Raw genomic sequence first — 12,424 nt, forward strand, 5'->3', positions numbered from 1 at the left:
GCAGGGCCAACACAGATAGACAACATTCACAAAAAATTTAATAAATAAAATAAATATGTATATAGAAACATACTGTAATAACTTGAAGGAAATAATGAAGATTAAAAAACAATTACAAAAAATAAAATAAAAATGTTTTAATAAACTAAAAGCTTACCTTTTTTATATTTGCATAGTATGTATATATTATTAATGTTGTAAATACAAATCTTTATATATCTAGAAAGGGTGGTCCTAAAGAGGTAGGCATTTTTCGGAAGTCTCAAGAAGGTAACAAATATAAGAATGTGTGTGTGTCTGTTCTTGTATCCTTCTTGAAACATCAACAAGGAAACGTACCTTCCATATGAGGACCGGTGAACAAGTTAGGACAAAAATCATGGTCCCAATACAGAAAACCATTGCATTGCATCTAATAGAGAGCCAAATACTAGAGTCCGTGAACATTGCTCCAAAGTCGGGATTTTTTCTTGCTTTAATGTACTTTCAAAAGTCAACATTAACATGTGCAAAGGTAGTAATATATGATAAAACTAGACGGCAGCTAAAAATGATAATGGGTTTTACTTGTATAGCGCTTTAACAGTATTTCCACATTCACCCATTCACACACTGATGGTGGGAGCCGCCATGCAAGGCGCTAACCAGCAGCCATCAGGAGCAAGGGTGAAGTGTCTTGCAAGGACGCAACGGACGTGACTAGGATGGTAGAAGGTGGGGATTGAACCCCAGTACAGTAACCAGCAACCCTCCGATTGCTGGCACGGCCACTCTACCAACATCGCCACGCTAACTAATTAACTAAAAGCTAACCTTTTTTATATTTGCATAGTATGTATATATTATTAATGTTGTAAATACAAATCTTTATATATCTAGAAAGGGTGGTCCTAAAGAGGTAGCCATTTTTCGGAGGTCTCAAGAAGGTAACAAATATAAGAATGTGTGAGTGTGTCTGTTCTTGTATCCTTCTTGAAACATCAACAAGGAAACGTACCTTCCATATGAGGACCGGTGAACAAGTTAGGACAAAAATCATGGTCCCAATACAGAAAACCATTGCATTGCATCTAATAGAGAGCCAAACACTAGAGTCCGTGAACATTGCTCCAAAGTCGGGATTTTTTCTTGCTTTAATGTACTTTCAAAAGTCAACATTAACATGTGCAAAGGTAGTAATATATGATAAAACTAGACGGCAGCTAAAAATGATAATGGGTTTTACTCGTATAGCGCTTTAACAGTATTTCCACATTCACCCATTCACACACTGATGGTGGGAGCTGCCATGCAAGGCGCTAACCAGCAGCCATCAGGAGCAAGGGTGAAGTGTCTTGCAAGGACACAACGGACGTGACTAGGATGGTAGAAGGTGGGGATTTGAACCCCAGTACAGTAACCAGCAACCCTCCGATTGCTGGCACGGCCACTCTACCAACTTCGCCACGCTAACTAATTAACTAAAAGCTAACCTTTTTTATATTTGCATAGTATGTATATATTATTAATGTTGTAAATACAAATATTTATATATCTAGAAAGGGTGGTCCTAAAGAGGTAGGCATTTTTCGGAGGTCTCAAGAAGGTAACAAATATAAGAATGTGTGTGTGTGTCTGTTCTTGTATCCTTCTTGAAACATCAACAAGGAAACGTACCTTCCATATGAGGACCGGTGAACAAGTTAGGACAAAAATCATGGTCCCAATACAGAAAACCATTGCATTGCATCTAATAGAGAGCCAAATACTAGAGTCCGTGAACATTGCTCCAAAGTCGGGATTTTTTCTTGCTTTAATGTACTTTCAAAAGTCAACATTAACATGTGCAAAGGTAGTAATATATGATAAAACTAGACGGCAGCTAAAAATGATAATGGGTTTTACTTGTATAGCGCTTTAACAGTATTTCCACATTCACCCATTCACACACTGATGGTGGGAGCTGCCATGCAAGGCGCTAACCAGCAGCCATCAGGAGCAAGGGTGAAGTGTCTTGCAAGGACACAACGGACGTGACTAGGATGGTAGAAGGTGGGGATTGAACCCCAGTACAGTAACCAGCAACCCTCCGATTGCTGGCACGGCCACTCTACCAACTTCGCCACGCTAACTAATTAACTAAAAGCTAACCTTTTTTATATTTGCATAGTATGTATATATTATTAATGTTGTAAATACAAATATTTATATATCTAGAAAGGGTGGTCCTAAAGAGGTAGACATTTTTCGGAGGTCTCAAGAAGGTAACAATATAAGAATGTGTGTGTGTGTCTGTTCTTGTATCCTTCTTGAAACATCAACAAGGAAACGTACCTTCCATATGAGGACCGGTGAACAAGTTAGGACAAAAATCATGGTCCCAATACAGAAAACCATTGCATTGCATCTAATAGAGAGCCAAATACTAGAGTCCGTGAACATTGCTCCAAAGTCGGGATTTTTTCTTGCTTTAATGTATTTTCAAAAGTCAACATTAACATGTGCAAAGGTAGTAATATATGATAAAACTAGACGGCAGCTAAAAATGATAATGGGTTTTACTTGTATAGCGCTTTAACAGTATTTCCACATTCACCCATTCACACACTGATGGTGGGAGCTGCCATGCAAGGCGCTAACCAGCAGCCATCAGGAGCAAGGGTGAAGTGTCTTGCAAGGACACAACGGACGTGACTAGGATGGTAGAAGGTGGGGATTTGAACCCCAGTACAGTAACCAGCAACCCTCCGATTGCTGGCACGGCCACTCTACCAACTTCGCCACGCTAACTAATTAACTAAAAGCTAACCTTTTTTATATTTGCATAGTATGTATATATTATTAATGTTGTAAATACAAATATTTATATATCTAGAAAGGGTGGTCCTAAAGAGGTAGGCATTTTTCGGAGGTCTCAAGAAGGTAACAAATATAAGAATGTGTGTGTGTCTGTTCTTGTATCCTTCTTGAAACATCAACAAGGAAACGTACCTTCCATATGAGGACCGATGAACAAGTTAGGACAAAAATCATGGTCCCAATACAGAAAACCATTGCATTGCATCTAATAGAGAGCCAAACACTAGAGTCCGTGAACATTGCTCCAAAGTCGGGATTTTTTCTTGCTTTAATGTACTTTCAAAAGTCAACATTAACATGTGCAAAGGTAGTAATATATGATAAAACTAGGCGGCAGCTAAAAATGATAATGGGTTTTACTTGTATAGCGCTTTAACAGTATTTCCACATTCACCCATTCACACACTGATGGTGGGAGCTGCCATGCAAGGTGCTAACCAGCAGCCATCAGGAGCAAGGGTGAAGTGTCTTGCAAGGACACAACGGACGTGACTAGGATGGTAGAAGGTGTGGATTGAACCCCAGTACAGTAACCAGCAACCCTCCGATTGCTGGCACGGCCACTCTACCAACTTCGCCACGCTAACTAATTAACTAAAAGCTAACCTTTTTTTATATTTGCATAGTATGTATATATTATTAATGTTGTAAATACAAATATTTATATATCTAGAAAGGGTGGTCCTAAAGAGGTAGGCATTTTTTGGAGTGTCTCAAGAAGGCATCAAATAAAAGAATGTGTGTGTGTGTGTGTGTGTGTGTGTGTGTGTGTGTGTGTGTGTGTGTGTGTGTGTGTGTGTGTGTGTGTGCATTTTGCATACCAACACCCGCCCCCCCTCCACTCCGGCTCGCACTTCATTTGCTCCGCGAGGTGACGGCTCCTCCCTCCTCCCCTCCCCGCTGAACAGACACACACAAGCGGTCACCACAAGAACGGAGGCACCGGCGACTCAGTCAGTCAGTCAGTCAAAGTCAGACAGAAACGAAGAAGCAGAAACGGAGCCTGCTGCGGAGACTCATCACCAGCGTAACCGATCAAAGCCCGTCTTCTACCGGCCTCCAGAACACACACGCCGACAGTCGTACCGGGGATTCGGCTTCTCTGCTGCCGGGAGAAGCGCGGAGAGCGAGGCGGCATCGTGGCTCTCCCACCACGGGCATGTCTGAGGGATTCCACGGGCGAGGTTGAACTCCTGCTTTCCCCCAAAGAGGTGAGCTCTTTTCATTGTTCCTCGCACACACTCAGCCAATCAACTACATCATTAAATACAAACAAATTAAAAAAAAAAGCGTTCTGCAAACTTGAGGACAAAATATTGTGTACTTGTGCATTAATACAGTATTAAGGGAGAAGTATTAATTTAATACTTCTCCCTTATTATGCATGCACTAACAAATATAGACAAATAACAATCCAGTTGCATGGAGTTAGTGCAGTTGAAGATGTCTACATACACTACTTTCAGCATGTATACTATACACTTATGTACTTATACACTAGGTCAGTGGTTCACTATTATTTGATGTCACGCCCCCCTCAGGGGACAGGTTTTTTTTCACGCCCCACGCTGAATTTAATGTTTATTTTTTTTCTACGCATGTGTCAAGATAGTTATTAAATAACGCTAAAGATGCTATTACGCTCATAAATCATTACGCTCATGGCTCTCACGCCCCCCCCCCCCCTCATCCCCCCAGGCCCCTTTAAGAAGCACTGCATTAAAAGGGGCTGTTTGGAACTTGCTCACAGTTGTATTTTTAAACAGGATAGCAATTTTCCACGCCCTCGCTAAAGTGAATGTTTATTTATTTATCCAACTGCATATACGCGATATTGCCTCTCACGCCCCCCCACCCACACACATCCTGCGCCAGACCCACTATTTAAAAAGCACTGCATTAAAAGGGGCTGTTTGGAACTTGCTAACAGTTAATTTTTTATATAGGGGACATAATTTTTTAAGTGAATGTTTATTTATTTATCTACACTACCGTTCAAAAGTTTGGGGTCACCCAAACAATTTTGTGGAATAGCCTTCATTTCTAAGAACAAGAATAGACTGTCGAGTTTCAGATGAAAGTTCTCTTTTTCTGGCCATTTTGAGCGTTTAATTGACCCCACAAATGTGATGCTCCAGAAACTCAATCTGCTCAAAGGAAGGTCAGTTTTGTAGCTTCTGTAACGAGCTAAACTGTTTTCAGATGTGTGAACATGATTGCACAAGGGTTTTCTAATCATCAATTAGCCTTCTGAGCCAATGAGCAAACACATTGTACCATTAGAACACTGGAGTGATAGTTTCTGGAAATGGGCCTCTATACACCTATGTAGATATTGCACCAAAAACCAGACATTTGCAGCTAGAATAGTCATTTACCACACTAGCAATGTATAGAGTGTATTTCTTTAAAGTTAAGACTAGTTTAAAGTTACCTTCATTGAAAAGTACAGTGCTTTTCCTTCAAAAATAAGGACATTTCTATGTGATACCAAACTTTTGAACGGTAGTGTATCTGTACTAGTGTTGTCCCGATTACAATATTTTTGTACCGGTACCAAAATATATTTCGATACTTTTCTAAATAAAGAGGACCACAAAAAATTGCATTATTGGCTTTATTTCAACAACAAATTTTAGGGTACATTAAACATATGTTTCTTATTGCAAGTTTGTCCTTAAATAAAATAGTGAACATACAACACAACTTGTCTTTTATTAGTAAGTAAGCAAACAAAGGCTCCTAATTTAGTCTGCTGACATCTGCAGTAACATATTGTGTCATTTTCCATTCTATCATTTTGGCCAAATTTTTAAGGACAAGTGGTAGAAAATGAATTATTAATTTACTGTTGATATCTGCTCACTTTCTCTTTTAACACGTTCTATCTACACTTCTGTTAAAATGTAATAATCACTTATTCTTCTCTTGTTTGATACTTTAAGTTAGTTTTGGATGATACCACAAATTTGGGTATCAATCCGATACCAAGTCGTTACAGGATCATACATTGGCCGGACTGGTACTTTTCAGAGGCGGTATAGTACCGAATATGATTCATCAGTATCGCGGTACTATACTAATACCGGTATACCGTACAACCCTACATTATACTTATACACTAGGTCAGTGGTTCACTATTATTTTCTGTCAACCCCCCCCCCCCCCCCCAGCTCATATTTTTTGTCACTTGACGCTAAATGGCCATCGTGCTAACTGTTTACATTTCAGTTCATCTTTGGCTCATTAGCATTCACAAGAACTTTCCACCGAAATTGCATTTTCTAGAACTTTTGTTGATAAATGCTTCGTTTTCATTCTGGCTCACATTTAGTCAAGCATGCCAGTGTTAGACGCTTTCCCGCAGGTGTCAAGCTCGAGGCCCGGGGGCCACATCTGGCCCGCCACATCATTTTGTGTGGCCCGTGAAAGCCTAGCAATATTGTGTCAATAAGGCATTTGATTGAATGATGTCTTTCAAATGGTGAAAGAAAAACATGTATTGCATGCAATTGCAGCTCTTAACTCGATATTATTTAATACAACAAGCTTTTCCAAGTGTTTTGCCATTGGAACCCTTAAACTAGGGGTGGCCAAAATGCGGCCAGCCGGCGTCTTCAATGTGTCCCGCGATACATCATAAGGAATCTGGCCCCGTGGGGTGTTTCCAAATCAATTGTGAATATCTAACAGCTAATTGCTGCAAATTTCTTGTGTACAATGAGATGACCATAAACTGTACTTTGAAGTGTACACAGCACAACATTCACTTTTATGACCCAATCCAATTAGCATTTTCTACGAATGGTACAAAAAACTGCTACCAACACAAAGAGTCAACACACATAACACAACCTGATCACTTTTATTTGAAAGTGAAAACGACCAAAATGGCCCCCGCATTATTTTGTCTGTGGCCCTCAGTGGAAATGGTTACTACTAGAGATGTCCGATAATGGCTTTTTTGCCGATATCCGATATTGTCCAACTTTTAATTACCGATTCCGATATCAACCGATATATATATACAGTCGTGGAATTAACACATTATTATGCCTAATTTTGTTGTGATGCCCCGCTGGATGCATTAAACAATGTAACAAGGTTTTCCAAAATAAATCAACTCAAGTTATGGAAAAAAAATGCCAACATGGCACTGCCATATTTATTATTGAAGTCACAAAGTGCATTATTTTTTTTAACATGCCTCAAAACAGCAGCTTGAAATTTGGGACATGCTCTCCCTTAGAGAGCATAAAGAGGTTGAGGTGGGCGGGGTTTAGGGGTAGGGGGTAGCAGGGGTTTATATTGTAGCGTCCTGGAAGAGTTAGTGCTGCAAGGGGTTCTGGGTATTTGTTCTGTTGTGTTTATGTTGTGTTACGGTGCGGATGTTCTCCCGAAATGTGTTTGTCATTCTTGTTTGGTGAGGGTTCACAGTGTGGCGCATATTTGTAACAGTGTTAAAGTTGTTTACACGGCTACCCTCAGTGTGACCTGTATGGCTGTTGATCAAGTATGCCTTGCATTCACTTGCGTGTGTGAAAAGCCGTAGATATTATGTGACTGGGCCGGCACGCAAAGGCAGTGCCTTTAAGGTTTATTGGCGCTCTGTACTTCTCCCTACGTCTGTGTACACAGCGCCGTTTTAAAAAGTCATACATTTTACTTTTTGAAACCGATACAGATAATTCCCGATATTACATTATCGGACATCTCTAGTTACTACTGTTACTATTGCATACTCTGTCCTTTCTATAATCCCAATAGGTGGAGACAGATGGTAACCTTTTTCAGTGTCTTCACGTTAGGTTCTCAGACGAGCGGCCATTAAACCCGCTCCTTATGAAAAGAGCCTCGAGGCGACTTTTGTTGTCTTATGGCACAGACTCGTTTAACAGGCGACATCAGGTGTCACGCCAGCCTGATGGCCAGTAAATTCGTTTTATCCGGACGCTTGCGGTCTTAACGTGTTCACGACAGCTGGCTCAAGACTATAAATTAGATCCAGGGGAGAGTTGATGCTGATCGATGGTCGTCCTACATGCCCTCTTTCCTTTTTGTCTCTTCCAAGCCCATCTGATCCCCATGTTTACTTGTGAAGGAAGTCCCCCTCCGTCCCCCCTCCGTCACATTCCCATCCCTCTCCCAGAGTCTATGATTATGGACACCTGGCAATGATTTGAAGCAAGTCAGGCCTCAGATGGAGACCAGAGGCGTCATCCTTTCTCACTGGGATGCAATGGGTGTTGTTTTGCAAAGTCTGTTAGAAAGAACTATTACATTCATTGTTGCGCTAATTTCTTCTTCTGGGGTACAAATAACAATAGATGATGTTATCCTTTCAAACCAAACTTTTTTCGCCAAGTACAAGCCAAGACATAACCTGTGGTGACAGGACATGACAGAACATTTTAAACACAATAAAAATGAATACAAAAAGTACTTTTTGATATTTTTTCATTTGTAAAAATCCTGAAAACAGACATACTACGTATAGACAAATATTTAAAGACAAAACCTAGTGTCATCTTTGTGTTATAAATGGCAAATTGTGCTATTATTAGTCATTACAGGGGTGTCCAAAGTGCTGCCAGGGGCTCATTTGCGGACCAAAGCTTGAGTTTTGTTGGTCGGGGAAAAAAAACAACAGTAAAAATGTAAGAAAAAAAGAGAAAAGACGACATAATGTAAGGAGAAAAAGATCAAATGTTGATACTAATTAATTCAAATAATACAATTTATCACTTATAACACAAAGCTGACACTAAGTCGCGATATACAGTATGATGTCTGTTTGTAGCATTTTTTTTCACAAAATAAAAAAATATTAAAAGGTAATTTTTGTGTACATTTTTAGTTTGGATAACAATTTCTGTCATGACCTGTCACTGGCTCCTTCCTATGTTTACTTTCTGGTTTATTGATCCCCGTTCTCCTGCCTTTGTTTAGTGATTAGTGTCCCCACATGCTGTCTCCACTAATCACTTATATACCCCGTCCTGACATTCACTTGGCGCGGGTACTTTGTTCGCCCTTGGCGACCGTTCACGGTTCATGCTTGTTTTGCTGTGCCAAGAGATTCAAGTTATGCCAGGCTATGCGTCGCGTGCACTTCTGAGTTGAACGACTTATTTGTAAATCCTCTTGTTTAAAAATGGATAAAATCATCACCTTACTTGCTTTTCCATCCCCATCATGGGAACACCATTTTCGCTATTTTGCGACCCGAACATGAAATGTTCAGCTTTTGAAATTACATCTTTTTTTTTTTTTTTTTCCTTAAATTTTTTTCCCTGGCAGTGCAGTCAGCGGTCTATTTGTGTACCAAAGCTCGAGAAAAAAAACAACAGTAAAAATGTAAGAAAAAAGCGAAAATACAGTATTTAATGAGAAAAAGTTAAAATGTTGATTTAATAGCTAATAATAACACGATTTATCACCAATAACACAAAGATAACACTAAGTTTTATTATTTATCTTTTTGTAGCATTTATTTTTTACAAAATAAACAAAATGTCCTTCACATATTCATTTTGTATTTTGTACACATTTTCTGTCATGACCTGTCCCTGGCTCCTTCCTATGTTTACTTTCTGGTTTATTGAGCCCCGTTCTCCGCTCTTGCCTTTGTTTAGTGATTAGTGTCCCCACCTGCTGTCCACACTAATCACGCCCCCTTGCATACTCTGTCTCGACATTCACTCGGCGCGGGTACTTTGTCCAGTTTTTGTCAAGTTTTGCTAGGCTACGTGCCGCGTGCACTTCCCAGTTAAACGACCTATTTGTAAATCCTCCTGTTTAAAAATGGATGAAATCATCGCCTTACCTGCTTTTCCATCCCCATCTTGGGAACACAATTTTCGCTATTTTGCGACCCGAACGTGAAATGAAATCTTTTTTTTTTCTTAAATTTTTTCCCTGGCAGTGCAGTCAGCGGTCTATTTGTGTACCAAAGCTCAAGTTTGGCCCGCAACATATTGTCGAGAAAAAAAAGAACAGTAAAAATGTAAGAAAAAAGCGAAAATACATTATTTAATGAGAAAAACTTGAAATGTTGATTTAATAGCTAATAATAACACGATTTATCACTAATAACACAAAGGTAACACTAAGTTTTATTATTTATCTTTTTGTTGCATTTTTTTTACAAAACAAACTAAATGTCCTTCACATACTTTTTGTATTAATTTTGTATACACTTTCTGTCATGACCAGTCACTGGCTCCTTCCTATGTTTACTTTCTGGTTTATTGAGCCCCGTTCTCCGCTCTTGCCTTTGTTTAGTGATTAGTGTCCCCACCTGCTGTCCACACTAATCACGCCCCCTTACATACTCTGTCTCGATATTCACTCGGCGTGGGTATTTTGTCCAGTTTTTGTCAAGTTTTCGCGTGCACTTCCCAGTTGAACGACCTAGGATGAAATCATCACCTTACCTGCTTTTCCATCCCCATCTTAGGTACACAACTCTCGCTAATTTGCGACCGGAACGTGAAATTTTCAGCTTTTTACATTACAAAATTTTGCTCTTTTTGCTTACATTTTTTCCCCGGCAGTGCAGTCAACGGTTTATTTAAACCTTTTTGAACAAGTCGTGCATGCTTTTATTTCAAGTCGCCTGGACTACTGCAATGCACTTTATGCTGGCATTAGCCAAATAGCTCTCTCCAGGTTGCAGTTAGTCCAGAACGCAGCAGCATGACTTTTAACAGGGGCCAGGAAAGGCGAGCATTAACCCCAATTCTTCAGAGTTTGCACTGGCTCCCTGTTCATTTTAGAATTAATTTTAAAATCTTGCTGTTTGTTTTTAAAGCTTTACATGGACTGGCACCTCAGTATATCTCGGACCTCATCCAAATTTACACTCCTGCGCGCGCTCTGAGGTCCGAGAGCCAGCTCCAGCTCGTGGTGCCCAGGACGAGACTTAAAACCAGGGGAGACAGGGCCTTCTCTGTGGTCGGCCCTAAGCTCTGGAACACTCTGCCCCTCCATGTTCAAACTGCTTCCACAGTGGAGTGTTTTAAGTCTCGTCTTAAAACCCACTTTTATTCTTTGGCTTTTAACACTACGTGAGTTGTGTGGTCTTCTGTCCTCTGTTGTCCTCTGTGTTTTTTTTAAATAAATTTTGATTTCTATTTTACTGTTTTAATTGGTTTTACCCTTTGAAATCTTTTTTTAATCATATTTATTTTTTATATTGTTATTATATTGGTTTTTTATTCATTTATTTTTTGTTTTTATTCAGTCATTGGTGGAGCATAATATTGTTTTTAATATTGTTTTTAATATTGTTTTTAACATGGCTGTGCAGCACTTTGGAAACATTGTTGTTGTGTAAATGTGCTATATAAATAAAGTGGATTGATTGGATTGATTTGCGTACCAAAGCTCAAGTTTGGCCCGCAACATATTGTTGAGAAAAAACAACAACAGTACAAATATAAGAAAAAAAGAGTGAAAAGATGTAATTTAATGAGAAAAAGCTTAAATGTTGATCTAATAGCTAATAATAACACAATGTATCACTAATAACACAAAGGTAACACTAAGTTTTATTACAAATCTATTTGTAGCATTTTTTTTTACAAAATACACTTAATGTCCTTCCCATACTTTTTTTTTTATTGATTTTGTATTTTGTATACATTTTTTGTCATGACCAGTCACTGGCTCCTTCCTATGTTTACTTTCTGCTTTATTGAGCCCCGTTCTCCGCTCCTGCCTTTGTTTAGTGATTAGTGTCCCCACCTGCTGTCTTCACTAATCACGCCACCTTACATACCCCGTCTCGACATTCACTCGGTACGGTTACTTTGTTCGCCCTTGGCGACCGTTTACGGTTCATGTTGGTTTTGCTAAGCCAAGAGATTCAAGTTTTGCTAGGCTATGCTTCGTACCAAAGCTCGAGTTCGGCCCGCAACATATTGTAGAGGAAAAAAAAACAACAGTAAAAATGTAAGAAAAAAAGAGTGAAAAGATGTAATTTAATGAGAAAAAGCTGAACTGTTGATCTAATAGCTAATAATAACACTATTTATCACTAATAACACCAAGTTTTATTAAATATATATTTGTAGCATTTTTTTTTACAAAATAAACAAACATATCAAAATGTCCTTCACATACTTTTTGTATGTATTTTGCATACATTTTTCTCATTACTTTACATCTTTTTTTCTTACATTTTGATGGTGGGCCAACAAAACTTGAGTTGCGGGCCGCACTTTGGACACCCCTGTACTAAACTATTCATCTATGATCATCTCTTTATAGCTACAGAAACAAAACTAAGTAAACAACACGGAAAAGTTGAATGCAATTAATAAGCACTGATCGCTGGGATGAGCTCATCGCTCCATTAGTCATGTCTGACGAGTGCAAAGCATGGAAGGTTTTGGACAGCGATGCATCCTTTCATCTCGACTCTAACTGGTGTCATTATTCCAGAAAAAAACAAAACAATGCAGTGTCTTCAGTATTACTTACCCCACAAAGAAAAGAAAAACAATCAATCCATGAAGTGCAGAGCGTGAGAACGACTGCGAGCTGGAGATTAATCTTGATTTAACGGCCGCCCAAAGCAGGA

The 12,424-nt window shown here is 39.2% G+C and overlaps 1 protein-coding gene across 1 annotated transcript in view; it reads left to right on the forward strand.

Annotated features, from left to right (window-relative positions):
- Nucleotides 1-3,794: 3,794 nt before the first annotated feature.
- Nucleotides 3,795-12,424, forward strand: part of enc1 (ectodermal-neural cortex 1) — a 32,140-nt gene continuing 23,510 nt past the window's right edge. Inside the window, exon 1 of the mRNA XM_062056956.1 lies at nucleotides 3,795-4,049. The gene's annotated coding sequence lies outside the window, so the exon portion shown is untranslated. The remainder of the gene's footprint in view (nucleotides 4,050-12,424) is intronic.

This window comes from Entelurus aequoreus, linkage group LG08, assembly GCF_033978785.1.
Source record: "Entelurus aequoreus isolate RoL-2023_Sb linkage group LG08, RoL_Eaeq_v1.1, whole genome shotgun sequence".
Lineage (NCBI taxonomy): Eukaryota > Metazoa > Chordata > Actinopteri > Syngnathiformes > Syngnathidae > Entelurus > Entelurus aequoreus.